General features: G+C 41.8%; 1 protein-coding gene across 2 annotated transcripts in view; it reads left to right on the forward strand.

Annotated features, from left to right (window-relative positions):
- The first annotated feature begins 10,723 nt into the window (after window positions 1–10,723).
- Window positions 10,724–14,704, forward strand: part of LOC126443025 (ankyrin-3-like) — a 49,508-nt gene continuing 45,527 nt past the window's right edge. For both annotated transcript variants that reach the window (XM_050090871.1, XM_050090872.1), the window contains exon 1: window positions 10,724–10,833. The gene's annotated coding sequence lies outside the window, so the exon portion shown is untranslated. The remainder of the gene's footprint in view (window positions 10,834–14,704) is intronic.

Below are 14,704 nucleotides of genomic sequence, written 5' to 3' on the forward strand. Positions count from 1 at the left end.
AAACAACAAAAAGTGCTACAAGTTGTTGAAATCAAACCTCCGAATATCCATTAAAGGAATAGCAATTTAGATTTGATACAAATAAACTGAACACTACCACCCCCCCCCCCCTTCCCCACCAAATACTACGTTAATGTTTGTCTGTGTCCCGCACTGAAGTTCATCACAAACGAAAGTCCCAAAAAATACTGAAGAAATTTATCATACAGCTTATACTACACTTTTTCCCGAATTATTACTAAAGCGTTTATCGTGGATTTCACTGTAATAGGATAGAATCTGGCAACAAAATCGCGAGCGAAAGTGAGCCCTCCGCCACGTGTTCTAACCCCCAAGTTTTTGTAAGTTCTTTTACCAAAAGTACACAGTAATCTTGTTGAACCCTCTTACAGATCTGTTAATGCACTTAGTTTGAAAGGTCTCTGTTGAATTCCTTTCATGTTAATTTCTTAAATCTGTTGTCATTTGCGGCATACATTCCACTTCTGAATTTACTGTGGTGTTTCTGACTCCATCTGGGAGGAGACTTAGCAGTGGAACGTGTTACTTTTACACATAAACAAGAATGATCTATCACACTACTACCCTTTAAAACACAGTTTATATGTAATTCATGTCACACAGTCTCATACAGAACCTACATCCGCTCTCTTTCATATACTGTATATGATAAGATACTGTCATCCCCCTTCACTTCTGTGTGAGAGGATGAATGAGCAAATGTATTTCTCATTGCATGCTTGATGGTAGCAGACAAGCCTGTCTGCTAGAGAACAGTAGGACCAACGTCGGAACAGGTAGCTACGCTTTCTAAAAGCAAAGAAGTTTCTATTCTTGGTATGGTCCTGTCCTTGCCTTGTCATGTTGGAATAGGAAGCTGCCTCTCTGGTCACTTCCGTTTGTATCTGTTAAGCACACTCAGTAGGGGCCCACGGCAGTCTGTCCGCGGCGAGCGTCTGAAGTGGTAAGATCTCCGGCGAAGCGCGTCTCTGCTAAGTCCGTAGGACAATGGATTTCTTAAGTTCAGCCTAACTGAAAATTTAATCACCTTTGTTTGAGGTTTAGATCTAAAATATCTAATGTTATCTTACATTGCAACGCAGTGTAATTCGAGTGTGAAGTTAAGAATATCTTCCAGTAGTTGCTTTGTCACTACTATATGAGTAAAGTGGAACCACGTGTTGATCAGTAACTCTAACTAGCATCATCAATCTTCAATGCGGATGTGCGTGAGATTATAACGTCTCGTCTTGACAATATTTTTCAATATAGCAACTTTTCTTTATGTTCAACCCACGTGGGGTGTACTTTGTGAGACCAGTACCACGTGCTTATACAATTGTTTGACCCATCAGGTTAATAGCATGACGATAGTAACCAGTTTGAGGTTTTTCTTTAGTAAATTGCGTTTCGATGTAATTTATTTTAATTATCAAACTTATTGTGGAGTTACACTCTTTGAGTAAACCAAGTTGAACACGTGAAGCATGTGGTGCAAGCATCAAAGTAGCTCTCAGCTATTCTTTTCGGGAAGATTTCGCATACAGTTAGTATGAATTTAGTATACCAATGTGTGATAATTTCATGAAGGCAGGATTGTGTTACGAACGTAACTTCTTTGGGTGAAAATTGAATCGGTTGGTTGTGGTTAATTTCCTCTTCCATATGTTTCAACGTTCTTCGTGTGTTATTTTATGAATGCAGTGTTGTATGCAGTCTCCCAATCTTGGCTCCATATTTGATGTGTTCTCTAAGATTACAAACTCACATTTTCACAATCCTAAATAAGGCACCAGTTTAGTTATGAATCAAGTTTAATACATACATACATACATACATATACATATATATATATATATATATATATATATATATATATATATATATATATATATCACCAGTTGTTGTAAGATGACTATTAAAAGATTATAATTCATGTTAGTCTGGTTGGCAATTTGGTAAACTAGACTGGATACCTGGTGAAACAGTGGCTCAGTAATGCGAGGATAACTTCCCCAGGCAGCTCAAAGCTTTAAACCCGCTTTTATTATGTTGAGTATCAGCACCGCTTTCAGAACAACTTGATGCATCAACCTTACAACTGAAATAATCTTTTGGTATTTTTCCACCGGCTAAATATTTCTTCTCGAGCATGAGGTCTCTGATTATTATTTGCAATTGCCCACACACGCGCGCGAGACAATTATTTCTTACCACTTTTAACAATTGGTTGTAGTCCGAGTCGTGGTTCTGGACTCGATCAAGAACTGAAAATGAAAATCTTGAAACCACGTCTGCTGCTGCTGCGTCAGTCGGCTGTGGAGAAAATGTTTATTATAATTTTAGCGGCCGAATTCTTCGCTTCCGCGAATTTTATGAATTACGATTGCCACGTAATGGCGTCTAGGGCTGCAGCGGCGGCTGCAGTTGTTGCGCTGAAAATTACTCAGAATCTTGGTATTTAGAGGAAGCGAACATAAGATAGGGCTCACCTCTTACAAATAAAAGCGACAAAAACATTAAACTTATTACCAGATTAATAGTACGATTGAGCTTACATTCGATAGCAGCGAACCAATATGTCCGACTTGTAACACGACAGACAAGGGAGAGAGTGAACAGACAAAAAAAAAAAAAAATACAAATGAATACAGAGTGCTTTTCACTCTTCGCAATCGACAGTCTCTTCAGTATTTTATGTAATAATAATAATAATACACATAAGAAAAATTATCTACCGTCTGAGAGGTCAGTATTCACACACAACATAATATTATGTGTCGAGATAAAATCTCTCGTCCACTTTATTTTTTTTAAATATCACGTTCGAGTTTTTTGCAATATTTCTCACTGGGGACGGCACAGGACCAACGCATTATTGACTTGTCTTGAATAAATCATCCAATTTTTCTGAGATTGCAATTATTTGTTTGTGTACATATGCCCATGACATCTATCGATTTCCATCGCATGCCAATAAATCAATCGTGGTGCGTCTTTCTTGCTTATTTCTGCGAGTGTAAGTTAATGTGCTTGGGTGATTGACTTAAGTTCAGTTTAAACGGAAGTAACAGATATCTCTCGTTTTGTGAGTCTGAGACGGGCTGTGTGGGTAATGCTCGAAAGCCATCACTAATTGCAAACAACTTAACACCGGTAACTTATATCGACTTCTATCGATGTCTATAGAGCGGAACAATTGGCTATCAGATTACTAAAACTCGAAGCAAAAGAAACTTAGCTTCAACAGCACAGAGGGTACCAAAAACGTGAAGGCTTTTAACGCTTTAGACTTTACAGTGTCTCAGAGTCCCATTCGTAGTGATGTAACAGTGATATGTCAAATACACAAGTTGCAGCTATTTCCAAAGGCATTCCAACGCCTGACAGCTGTCTCCGTGAGTGTGCATTTGTTTATATAAGAGTTAAAGGAGGATGAATAATTCTGTGAAAGTTTCAAAACGTTCCATCACATTGGTAAGAAGAATGGAGTTGCAGTACCTAGCGTAATCGAGATTGAGTTCACATGCAGTAACACTCGCATCTCACAGTAACTTTTTTAATTATTGATTTATCTATATTTTCGAAGAATAAAGTGTTATAAAATAATTGTCTTAATTTAATCGTGCGAACGTTACATGATTAAAAATGCAACTTTTGTGTTATCAGTTAAACATTAAGATTATGGGGTTATCATTTAAACAAACCATAAATACACTACTGGCCATTAAAATTGCTACACCACGAGGATGACGTGCTACTGGCGCGAAATTTAACAGACAGGAAGAAGATGCTGTGGTATGCAAATGATTAGCTTTTCAGAGCATTCACACAAGGTTGGCGCCGGTGGCGACACCTACAACGTGCTGACATGAGGGAAGTTTCCAACCGATTTCTCATACACAAACAGCAGTAGACCGGCGTTGCCTGGTGAAACGTTGTTGTGACGCCTCGTGTAAGGAGGAGAAATGCGGACCATCACGTTTTAGACTTTGATAAAGGTCGGATTGTAGCCTATCAGGATTGCGGTTTATCGTATCGTGACACTGCTGCTCGCGTTAGTCGAGATCCAATGGCTGTTAGCAGAATACGGAATCGGTGGGTTCAGGAGGGTAATACGGAACGCCGTGCTGGATCCCAACGGCCTCGTATCACTAGCAGTCGAGATGACAGCCATCTCATCCGCACGGCTGTAACAGATCCTGCAACCACGTCTCGATCCCCCAGTCAACAGATGGGGACGTTTGCAAGACAACCATCTGCACGCACAGTTCGACGACGTTTGCAGCAGCATGGACTATCAGCTCGGAGACCGTGGCTGCGGTTACCCTTGACGCTGCATCACAGACAGGAGCGCCTGCGATGGTGTACTCGACGACGAACCTGGGTGCACGAATGGCAAAACGTCATTTTTTCGGATGACTCCAGGTTCTGTTTACAGCATCATGTGGTCGTATACGTGTTTGGCGACATCGCGGTGAACGAAAATTTGAAGCGTGTATTCGTCATCGCCATACTGGCGTATCACCCGGCATTTCAGATGTGGTGCGACCCGTGGCTTTACCCTTCATTCGATCCCTGCGAAACCCTACATTTCAGCAGGATAATGCACGAACGCATGTTTCAGGTCCTGTACGGGCCTTTCTGGATACAGAAAATGTTCGACTGCTGCCCTGGCCAGCACATTCTCCAGATCTCTCACCAACTGAAAACGTCTGGTCAGTGGTGGCCGAGCAACTGGCTCGTCACAATACGCCGGTCACTACTCTCGACGAACTGTGGTATCGTGTTGAAGCTGCACGGGCAGCTGTACCTGTACACGCCATCCGAGCTCTGTTTGACTCCCAATGCCAAGGCGTATCGAGGTCTTTATTACGGTCAGAGGTGGTTGTTCTGGGTGCTGGTTTCTTAGGATCTATGCACACAAAATGTGTGAAAATGTAATCAGATGTCAGTTCTAATATAATACATTTGTCCAATGAATGCCAGTTTATCATCTGCATTTCTTCTTGGTGTAGCATTTTTAACGGCCAGTAGTGTAGTTATTAGCGGCCGATTAAATGCGTTAAAAATAATGGCGATCTTCCAGAAGACGGAATGTAACGAAAGAGCTGGTTTCTCTGGTGTAGTTGTGTATTCCCCCTGAGCCGCCCACGTGTTGGCAGAGGGCTGGACTTAACTGCGCCCGGCTGACGGACACGAGCCGACCGAGACTCCTCCTGCAACCTGGGCTCAGCTGTCCGCCATGTTCTCCCCAAAGAACAAGATATTCACACCGGTTTACGTACGAGTTGCGATGCGAGTGGACATTTCTGTTTAAATCTACCGAAGAACTCGTCGTAAATATGGGTGGCTGCTCAGCTATTGACTGCACAAACTGTTGGAAAAATGGCTTTCGCATGTTTGGATATAATATGACCCTGAATGGAGAACAAGATGGGCCGTAGACTGCCAGAGAAACAATAGGGAACCACCCGTCGCTCCGTTGTGTATTGGAAATATACGCAAACACACGTACACCTCGTTATAGACGTGAAACCAGTTGTATGCAATTGCGTATCTTCCCAGTCGAAAACTGTACTGCAGCAGTTCGTCTCAAAATTCCTGTGATGTTTTTGCAGTTAGAAATGCGGAGAGGAATATTTTTGATGTATATATACGTCTTATCATGGCCATACCGGCAGAAACGGAGTAATGGTTAACCCCATTTCTTATATAAGCTCGGTAGACCGGATGATAATTAAGATATTTTTATGGCGGGCTGGTAAGTGTGAGGGAACTTGAACAAGTAACATAACCCTCAAAGAATAAAGTTTTTACCTCAACTCAAAAAGCAACATATATCATGAACTCCGTAAAATGAGCACTGGTTAAATGACAGATGAAACTGTTGTTGTTGTTGTGGTCTTCAGTCCCGAGACTGGTTTGATGCAGCTCTCCATGCTACTCTATCCTGTGCAAGCTTCTTCATCTCCCAGTACCTACTGCAACCTACATCCTGCTGAATCTGCTTAGTGTATTCATCTCTTGGTCTCCCCCTAAGATTTTTACCCTCCACGCTGCCCTCCAATGCTAAATTGGTGATCCCTTGATGCCTCAGAACATGTCCCACCAACCGATCCCTTCTTCTGGTCAAGTTGTGCCACAAACTTCTCTTCTCCCCAATCCTATTCAATACCTCCTCATTAGTTATGTTATCTACCCATCTAATCTTCAGCATTCTTCTGTAGCACCACATTTCCAAAGCTTCTATTCTCTTCTTGTCCAAACTATTTACCGTCCATGTTTCACTTCCATACATGGCAACACTCAATACAAATACTTTCAGAAATGACTTCCTGACACTTAAATCTATATTCGATGTTAACAAATTTCTCTTCTTCAGAAACGCTTTCCTTGCCATTGCCAGTCCACATTTTATATCCTCTCTACTTCGACCATCATCAGTTATTTTGCTCCCCAAATAGCAAAACTCCTATACTACTTTATGTGTCTCATTTCCTAATCTAATAGCCTCAACATCACCCGACTTAATTCGACTACATTCCATTATCCTCGTTTTGCTTTTGTTGATGTTCATCTTATATCCTCCCTTCAAGACACCATCCATTCCGTTCAACTGCTCTTCCAAGTCCTTTGCTGTCTCTGACAGAATTACAATGTCATCGGCGAACCTCAAAGTTTTTATTTCTTCTCCATGGATTTTAATACCTACTAGAAACGTAGGTTTGCCTTTCCTTAATCTTTTTTCTAAGATAAGTCGTAAGGTCAGTATTGCCTCATGTGTTCCAGTATTTCTACGGAATCCAAACTGATCTTCCCCGAGGTCGGCTTCTACTAGTTTTTCCATTCGTCTGTAAAGAATTCGTGTTAGTATTTTGCAGCTGTGGCTTATTAAACTGATTCTTCGGTAATTTTCACATCTGTCAACACCTGCTTTCTTTGGGATTTGAATTATTATATTCTTCTTGAAGTCTGAGGGTATTTCGCATCCCTCATACATCTTGCTCACCAGATGGTAGAGTTTTGTGAGGACTGACTCTCAAGGCTGTCAGTAGTTCCAATGGTATGTTGTCTACTCCCAGGGCCTTGTTTCGACTCAGGTCTTTCAGTGCTCTGTCAAACTCTTCACGCAGTACCGTATCTCCCATTTCATCTTCATCTACATCCTCTTCCATTTCCATAATATTGTCCTCGAACACATCGCCCTTGTATAGACCCTCTATATACTCCTTCCACCTTTCTGCTTTCCCTTCTTTGCTTAGAACTGGGTTTCCATCTGAGCTCTTGATGTAAGCAGTATCTATCTTACCCCTAGTGAGATAAGCCTCTACACCCTTACATTTGTCCTCTAGCCATCCCTGCTTAGCCATTTTGCACTTCCTGTCGATCTCATTTTTGAGACGTTTGTATTCCTTTCTGCCTGCTTCATTTACTGCATTTTTATATTTTCTCCTTTCATCAATTAAATTCAATATTTCTTCTATTACCCAAGGATTTCTACTAGCCCTCGTCTTTTTACCTACTTGATCCTCTGCTGCTTTTACTACTTCATCCCTCAAAGCTACCCATTCTTCTTCTACTGTATTTCTTTCCCCCATTCCTGTCAATTGTTCTCTTATGCTCTCCCTGAAACTCTGTACAACCTCTGGTTCTTTCAGTTTATCCAGGTCCCATCTCCTTAAATTCCCACCTTTTTGCAGTTTCTTCAGTTTTAATCTACAGGTCATAACCAATAGATTGTGGTCAGAGTCCACATCTGCCCCTGGAAATGTCTTACAATTTAAAACCTGGTTCGCAAATCTCTGTCTTACCATTATATAATCTATCTGATACCTTTTAGTATCTCCAGGGTTCTTCCATGTATACAACCTTCTTTCATGATTCTTAAACCGAGTGTTAGGTATGATTAAGTTGTGCTCAGTGCAAAATTCTACCAGGCGGCTTCCTCTTTTATTTGTTAGCCCCAATCCATATTCACCTACTACGTTTCCTTCTCTTCCTTTTCCTACACTCAAATTCCAGTCACCCATGACTATTAAATTTTCGTCTCCCTTGACTATCTGAATAATTTCTTATATTTCATCATACATTTCTTCAATTTCTTCGTCATCTGCAGAGCTAGTTGGCATATAAACTTGTACTACTGTAGTAGGTGTGGGCTTCGTATCTATCTTGGCCACAATAATGCGTTCACTGTTTGTAGTAGCTTACCCGCATTCCTATTTTCCTATTCATTATTAAACCTACTCCTGCATTACCCCTATTTGACTTTGTGTTTATAACCCTGTAGTCACCTGACCAGGAGTCTTGTTCCTCCTTCCACCGAACTTCACTAATTCCCACTATATCTAACTTTAACCTATCCATTTCCCTTTTTAAATTTTCTAACCTACCTGCCCGATTAAGGGATCTGACATTCCACGCTCCGATCCGTAGAACGCCAGTTTTCTTTCTCCTGATAACGACATCCTTTTGAGTAGTCCCCGCCCGGAGATCCGAATGGGGGACTATTTTACCTCCGGAATATTTTACCCAATAGGACGCCATCATCATGTAATCATACAGTAAAGCTGCATGTCCTCGGGAAAAATTACGGCTGTAGTTTCCCCTTGCTTTCAGCCGTTCGCAGTACCAGCACAGCAAGGCCGTTTTGGTTAGTGTTACAAGACGAGATCAGTCAATCATCCAGACTGTTGCCCCTGCAACTACTGAAAAGGCTGCTGCCCCTCTTCAGGAACCACACGTTTGTCTGGCCTCTCAACAGATACCCCTCCGTTGTGGTTGCACCTACGGTACGGCCATCTGTATCGCTGAGGCACGCAAACCTCCCCACCAATGGCAAGGTCCATGGTTCATGGGGGGGGGAGGGGGGATGAAACTATTAATAAAAATTCATTTCACTGTAACATGAAACTATGCTTTCCCCCATCCCTGTACAATAAAAATGTGGCATTTCCTAAAAAAACCTACTTTTGAACAAAAAAACATAAACACCTCTCTTACAAGTAACCAAATTCAAGTAAAATTAATAAATAGCCACAGGTTGTTACAGCATAACACCCAATTCCAATCCCAAAGAAAGCAGGTGTTGACAAGTGAGAAAATTACCGAACTATCAGTTTAATAAGTCACAGCTGCAAAATACTGACACGAATTCTGCACAGATGAATGGAAAAACTGGTAGAAGCCGACCTCAGGGAAGATCAGATTGGATTCAGTCGAAATGTTGCAACACACGAGGCAATGCCGACCCTACGGCTTATCTTAGAAGAAAGATTAAGGAACGGCAAACCTACTTTTCTAGCATTTGTAGACTTAGAGAAAGCTTTTGACAATGTTGACTGGATTACTCTCTTTCAAATTATGAAGGTGGCAGGGGTCAAATACGGGGAGCGAAAGGCTATTAACAATTTGTACAGAAGCCACATGGCAGAGTTGAGGGGCATGAAAGGGAAGCAGTGGTTGGGAAGGGAGTGAGACAGGGTTGTAGCCTGTCCCCAACGTTGTTAAATCTGTCTGTTGAGCAAGCAGTAAGGGAAACAAAAGAAAAATTCGGAGTAGGAATTAAAATCCATGGAAAAGAAATAGAAACTTCAAGGTTCGCCGATGACATTCTAATTCTGTCAGAGACAGGAAAGGACCTGGAAGAGCAGCTGAAGGGAATGGACAGTGTCTTGAAAGGAGGATATAAGATGAACATCAACAAAAGCAAAACGAGGATAATGGAATGTAGTCGAATTAAATAGGGTGATGCTGCGGGAATTAGATTAGAAAAATAGGCGCTTAACGTAGTAAATAAGTTTTGATATTTGGGGAGCAAAATAACTGATGATGGTCGAAGTAGACAGGATATAAGATGTAGACTGGCAATGGCAAGGAAAGCGTTTGTGAAGAAGAGAAATTTGTTAACATCGAATATAGATTTAAGTGTCAGGAAGTCCTTTCTGAAATTATTCGTTTGGAGTGTAGCCATTATGGAAGTGAAACATGGACGATAAATAGTTTAGACGAGAAGCAACTTTCGAAATGTGGTGCTACAGTAGAATGCTGAAGATTAGATGGGTAGATCACATAACTAATGAGGAGGTACTGAATAGAGTTGGGGAGAAGGGGAGTTTGTGGCACAACTTGATTAAAAGAAGGGATCGGTTGGTAGGACACATTTTGAGGCATCAAGGGATCACCAAGTTAGTATTCGAGGGAAGCATGGAGGGTAAAAACCACAGGGGGAGACCAAGGGATGATTACACTAAGCAGATTCAGAAGGCTGTAGGTTGCAGTAGTTAGAGATTAACAACCTTGCACAGGATAGGGTGTGATGGAGAACTGTATCAAACCAGTCTCTAGACTGAAGACCATAACAATAACAACAACGACAACAACAACAGCCGTATTTGAAGACATTGGTACGTAAGTTGTGAGGCTACGTTTCTGTAGCCGTATAACGTTACATTTCAATTTTGCTGTTATATTAAAGGGGCATTCAAAATATCTGTATAAACATTAATTATTGTGTGGTTCACTTCATACGTGCAGTATCAAATATCTTACAAGGAAGATCGTATGAAGTTTTGTGAATACATTAACTACCCTTAAGGTAAACACTGCTGGAACGTCAGGGAGACGGAGAAAACACGGCGGACGCCTCAGCCCGTCACCTGGCAGCTGTAGTGCGGGCGCCGGCCGCGGGCGGCGCTGGCATCGCCGCTCCGTGACGTCAGCGCCGCGCCGCGCGCCTCAGCTGTTGCCGCGGATCAGTCGTGACGTAGCGGCCACGCGGTTAGCAGTGCGACGAGCAGACACGCCTGTCCCTGGGAATACCGGAGAAAGGTAGGCGGCTAGCTGGCGTCTCCTAAATATATAAGCGAGCTGCTAGTGTCGTTCTGCGTGTACGCATTGCTGCTTGCCTCGTGACACAGCAACTGCTCGTGTCTGCTGTAATGTCGCTCTTGTTCTGGTGTCTTAAGAAAAACTAGAATCTGTACGAAGAACAGTGCAGTAGGTTTCCGTGCCGACCGTTTAACAATTTATCCCTCGGTACTCGTCGCCCAGTTAGGCCTTGCCGTACGTGGGCGACGTCTGGATACGCAGCAGAATCTGGCGAAAAGCTCGGATGTCGTGCGTGCGAGCGGCCGACTATGTCCCGTTACAAGATGGCTGCTCAGAGCCAACCAGCTGTTTCTATAAAACGGCGCCCCTAAACTGCAGAGCACTGTATCGGGGGAGTAAGGTTACAAAAATAGGTTTACTTAAGAAAATAAAGCGAAAAGGAATGCTGTGCGTGAAATTTACAAAGGGAGGAATCTCCGTGCAGAATTTCATAAATATCAACTACGAAAATCACCAGACAAATTCTTCGAATACAGGTGAACGAGCAGAGCAGCATTCCACTGTCTCTTTAATAAATTAAAGGCGAGTGTTTCTCTTTTACATGATCAAGAACTTTTAACAGCCAGTAAATGCGGAAGAATCACTACCGTAAATACACAGATATTAAACGCGGCCGTAGACGGGAAATGCCTTTGCAGTCGCTGCCATCAGCCGCCGCGCCGAGTGTCAACTTTGTTTGCGCGTACAGATAGAAATACACAGATTATCAGCGAGCTGTGGTGTGGCGGTAGCGTTACAGATGATTATGGCTTCGAAGAGGCTGTGGGTTCCATCCCAGCTTGCTCTTAAACTAACTCAGTTACAATTCTGTGTACCAAGCTTTATGTATCCCGTTTACACTGCATCGCTAAGTATATTTTTAATGTCTTCCCAAAGAACTTGATCTTTAAGTGTATACACACGTATCCCAGCACATCACACACATTAAATTCCTAATTACAAGGAACAATGAAATTTTACAGATATTTGATGATGCGAACGTAATTAATCAGCAGTCAGTCTTAGGGCCAAGCGTTTCAATTAATCTAAAGAGTCTGTAACAGTAAAGCATACCAAATATTTGAAAAGAAAAGTCAAACGTTTTGTGTAATGATTTGTCTAAAAGTATGAAATAAATATCAGGCAAACGTTTGTGCAACTCATTTTCTCTTCACTATTTCGAGAGTCATTCAAAGGCACATAGAACGTTTCTCTGCTCTACTTATTTCTTTTACACAAATCATTTCACAGAATATTTTACTGATTTCTTTCATTTTTTTTAATTTCAAGTTTTATTCAGAAAGCATGATCTTACTGACTCCTCGTTTGCCTTCCTAATGTACTTCATTCGAAGGAAGCCTTTTTGACATTTAAATACCGCACCAATATCTTTTTATGTGCAAAGTAGCTAGGCCTTGAACACACACAATTTTTGATACTTCATGTACATAGCTTGGCAGCAGCTTTTCGCGAAATATTTCAATTTTTCCTCAACTCATTAATTAAGCTTTCGTTAATTACCCTGATTACTTTCAAGCAGTTAAATATTTTCATGCAAAACTAGACCTCACGCTGGTCACTTGGATACCCCATTTACCTGTTTCTTTGTTTGGCTATGAAAATACGGACAAAACCTCATGGTGTAATTTATAGGGAGTCTTGTTTTCGCTCTGCTCAAGCGTTTACAAAAACGTATCGAGTATTAATCATACGATAAAATAGTCCTTTCTGCATGCTGTCATTTCCAAAAATCGTCTTGAACCATTTATGAGGTTTTTACAACCACTTGATTTCCGATGCGCAGGAAAGGTTCGGACGCGCCGCGAGCGACCCGTCCGCGGGTATAACAACCAATACATCAAGAATGAAAAGCAGTCCGGTCTCAACTTTAAATACAATTTAGATCTACTGGTTGCATTTCAGACGCAATAATGTGTGGCCTGAAATGAACTTTACGGAAAGTCTACGCAATGTGATTTAACCTCCGCAATTCTTAAAAATTTCGTGCAGCCATGTACTCAATTTCGTGCAGCGCAGTAACAATGACGAATAACGAAAATAAATTCAGAACTTTGTCGAGCAAAGATGTCAAGCTATAAGATGCGGAAGAAGACGCGTGGCTGTCGCTCTGAGAGATTCAAACACGTCTGAATCAAACGTCGCCAGTTGCAGGCGGGACACAGACATCGCTCACGTAGGACACTTCTGGAACCATAACTGCGGTTGTGGTTTGTCGCCTGAAGCTGTCGGTCGCTTCTGTCGCTTACGTAAGACGCGGTCTTCGCCACTGAATCGTTCAGGCGTGAGCCGGGGCAACAGACAATGAACACAAAATGGCGCCTTATTCTGTTGCGAAGTGTACAGAAGTGCCGTTGTCGCGTTGTGCAAAATTGCCGTGACTCAGATATTTAAAATGAGCGCGGCGCGTTTCTGTCCGTGCCTCTGCATCGAAACGTCAGCCGACCTCTTGTGTATTAGTAAAGCGCTGTCCTGGAAGCCGTTACCAGTTGCCCGCGGTTTCCAGGGTCAACAAAAATAATGTTTTTAATATTTCGCGTGATTATTGACGAATTTAAAAATGCTGTCAAAGTATGTTCGTTAAGAGTAGTAAACTTATGTTAACGGTTTAACACGTAATACAAACAGTACAGTTAGAAACTCTGTGCTTGTCTTGAGGGAGAGTAGTAACTTTTGGTCGCTGATTCTCCTTGCCCCCTCCCCCCTTCCCAATGAAGAAAGGAGGAAATTTTTCGGTGTTGATCCGTCACTTCAGCATCACGTCAAACTTCTCTAGTGCTATCCCTTTTCGCAACACACTTGTCAGATGTAAGGTTTGTTTGAGCTGTTACCGGAGAGGACTGGGAGTTTTACCTGGGGCAATTGTTTTATCATATTGTACCCAGATAAGGAATGCAAATCAGGAAGCAGTTCCTGGCGTAAATCGTTTCAAAACTATACACTACAGTTCAAAGTACCCCAACATTTTACTAATGTGGTGACTTAAAGATAGATTTTATAGTTCGTTTTCTGGAAATACGGAAGCGTCCGATCCCACCCGTCTGCTTTGACCCATGACGTCACGGAAACAAAAACAAACACACACACTTTCCACAAGAAGCCTAATGACACTAACGGGACAAGCGCGGGAAATAGGGTGTTTTGGGTGGGGGACAAACTAAATATAAACAAATTTAGACGCCTTGCGTAGCTACAACGTGTAAGTGAAGACAGCCATGCATAAATACCCACCCACCTCCCCAGGGGTCGTAACCCCTGCAACCCATAGAAGATAAAGATGCTTCAGTAGCTGATTAGTGTTTTTTGTCTTTAAAAAAAAAAAATCTCACGGGATAGAACGAACAGATCAGAAAGATAAATATAATAAACTAAAACAGAAATTCGAGGAAACAGATAATTAAAATAAGTAATAAGTGTTTTTAAATTTTAAAAAAGTCTCACGAGATAGAACGAACAGATCAGAAAAGTAAATAAAATAAGATAAAACAGAACTGGAGACAGCCACACTCAAACCAAACTCCGCGCCGTCATGACGTCACACACAACACCCTTACGTCACGGGTCAAAGCCGACGCGTGGGATCGGACGCTTCTGTCGACCCCGTTTTCTGCATTCTTGTTATGTAGCATTTCCCATCAGGTTTACATCTGCACAACACTGCAACAAAGCTAGTAAGAAGGAATACAAATTTCTTGCAAGAAATAAAAGGAGTAGGCCCTAGTGTGGCTTACACCAGAATAAAGGAGACTGAATTATTTCTATTTCAAAATGTGTAAAAAATTAACAAGATTTTCTGTGAGGCGAAGAAACTCTA

The sequence above is a fragment of the Schistocerca serialis genome, unplaced genomic scaffold (genome assembly GCF_023864345.2).
Source record: "Schistocerca serialis cubense isolate TAMUIC-IGC-003099 unplaced genomic scaffold, iqSchSeri2.2 HiC_scaffold_1420, whole genome shotgun sequence".
NCBI lineage: Eukaryota > Metazoa > Arthropoda > Insecta > Orthoptera > Acrididae > Schistocerca > Schistocerca serialis.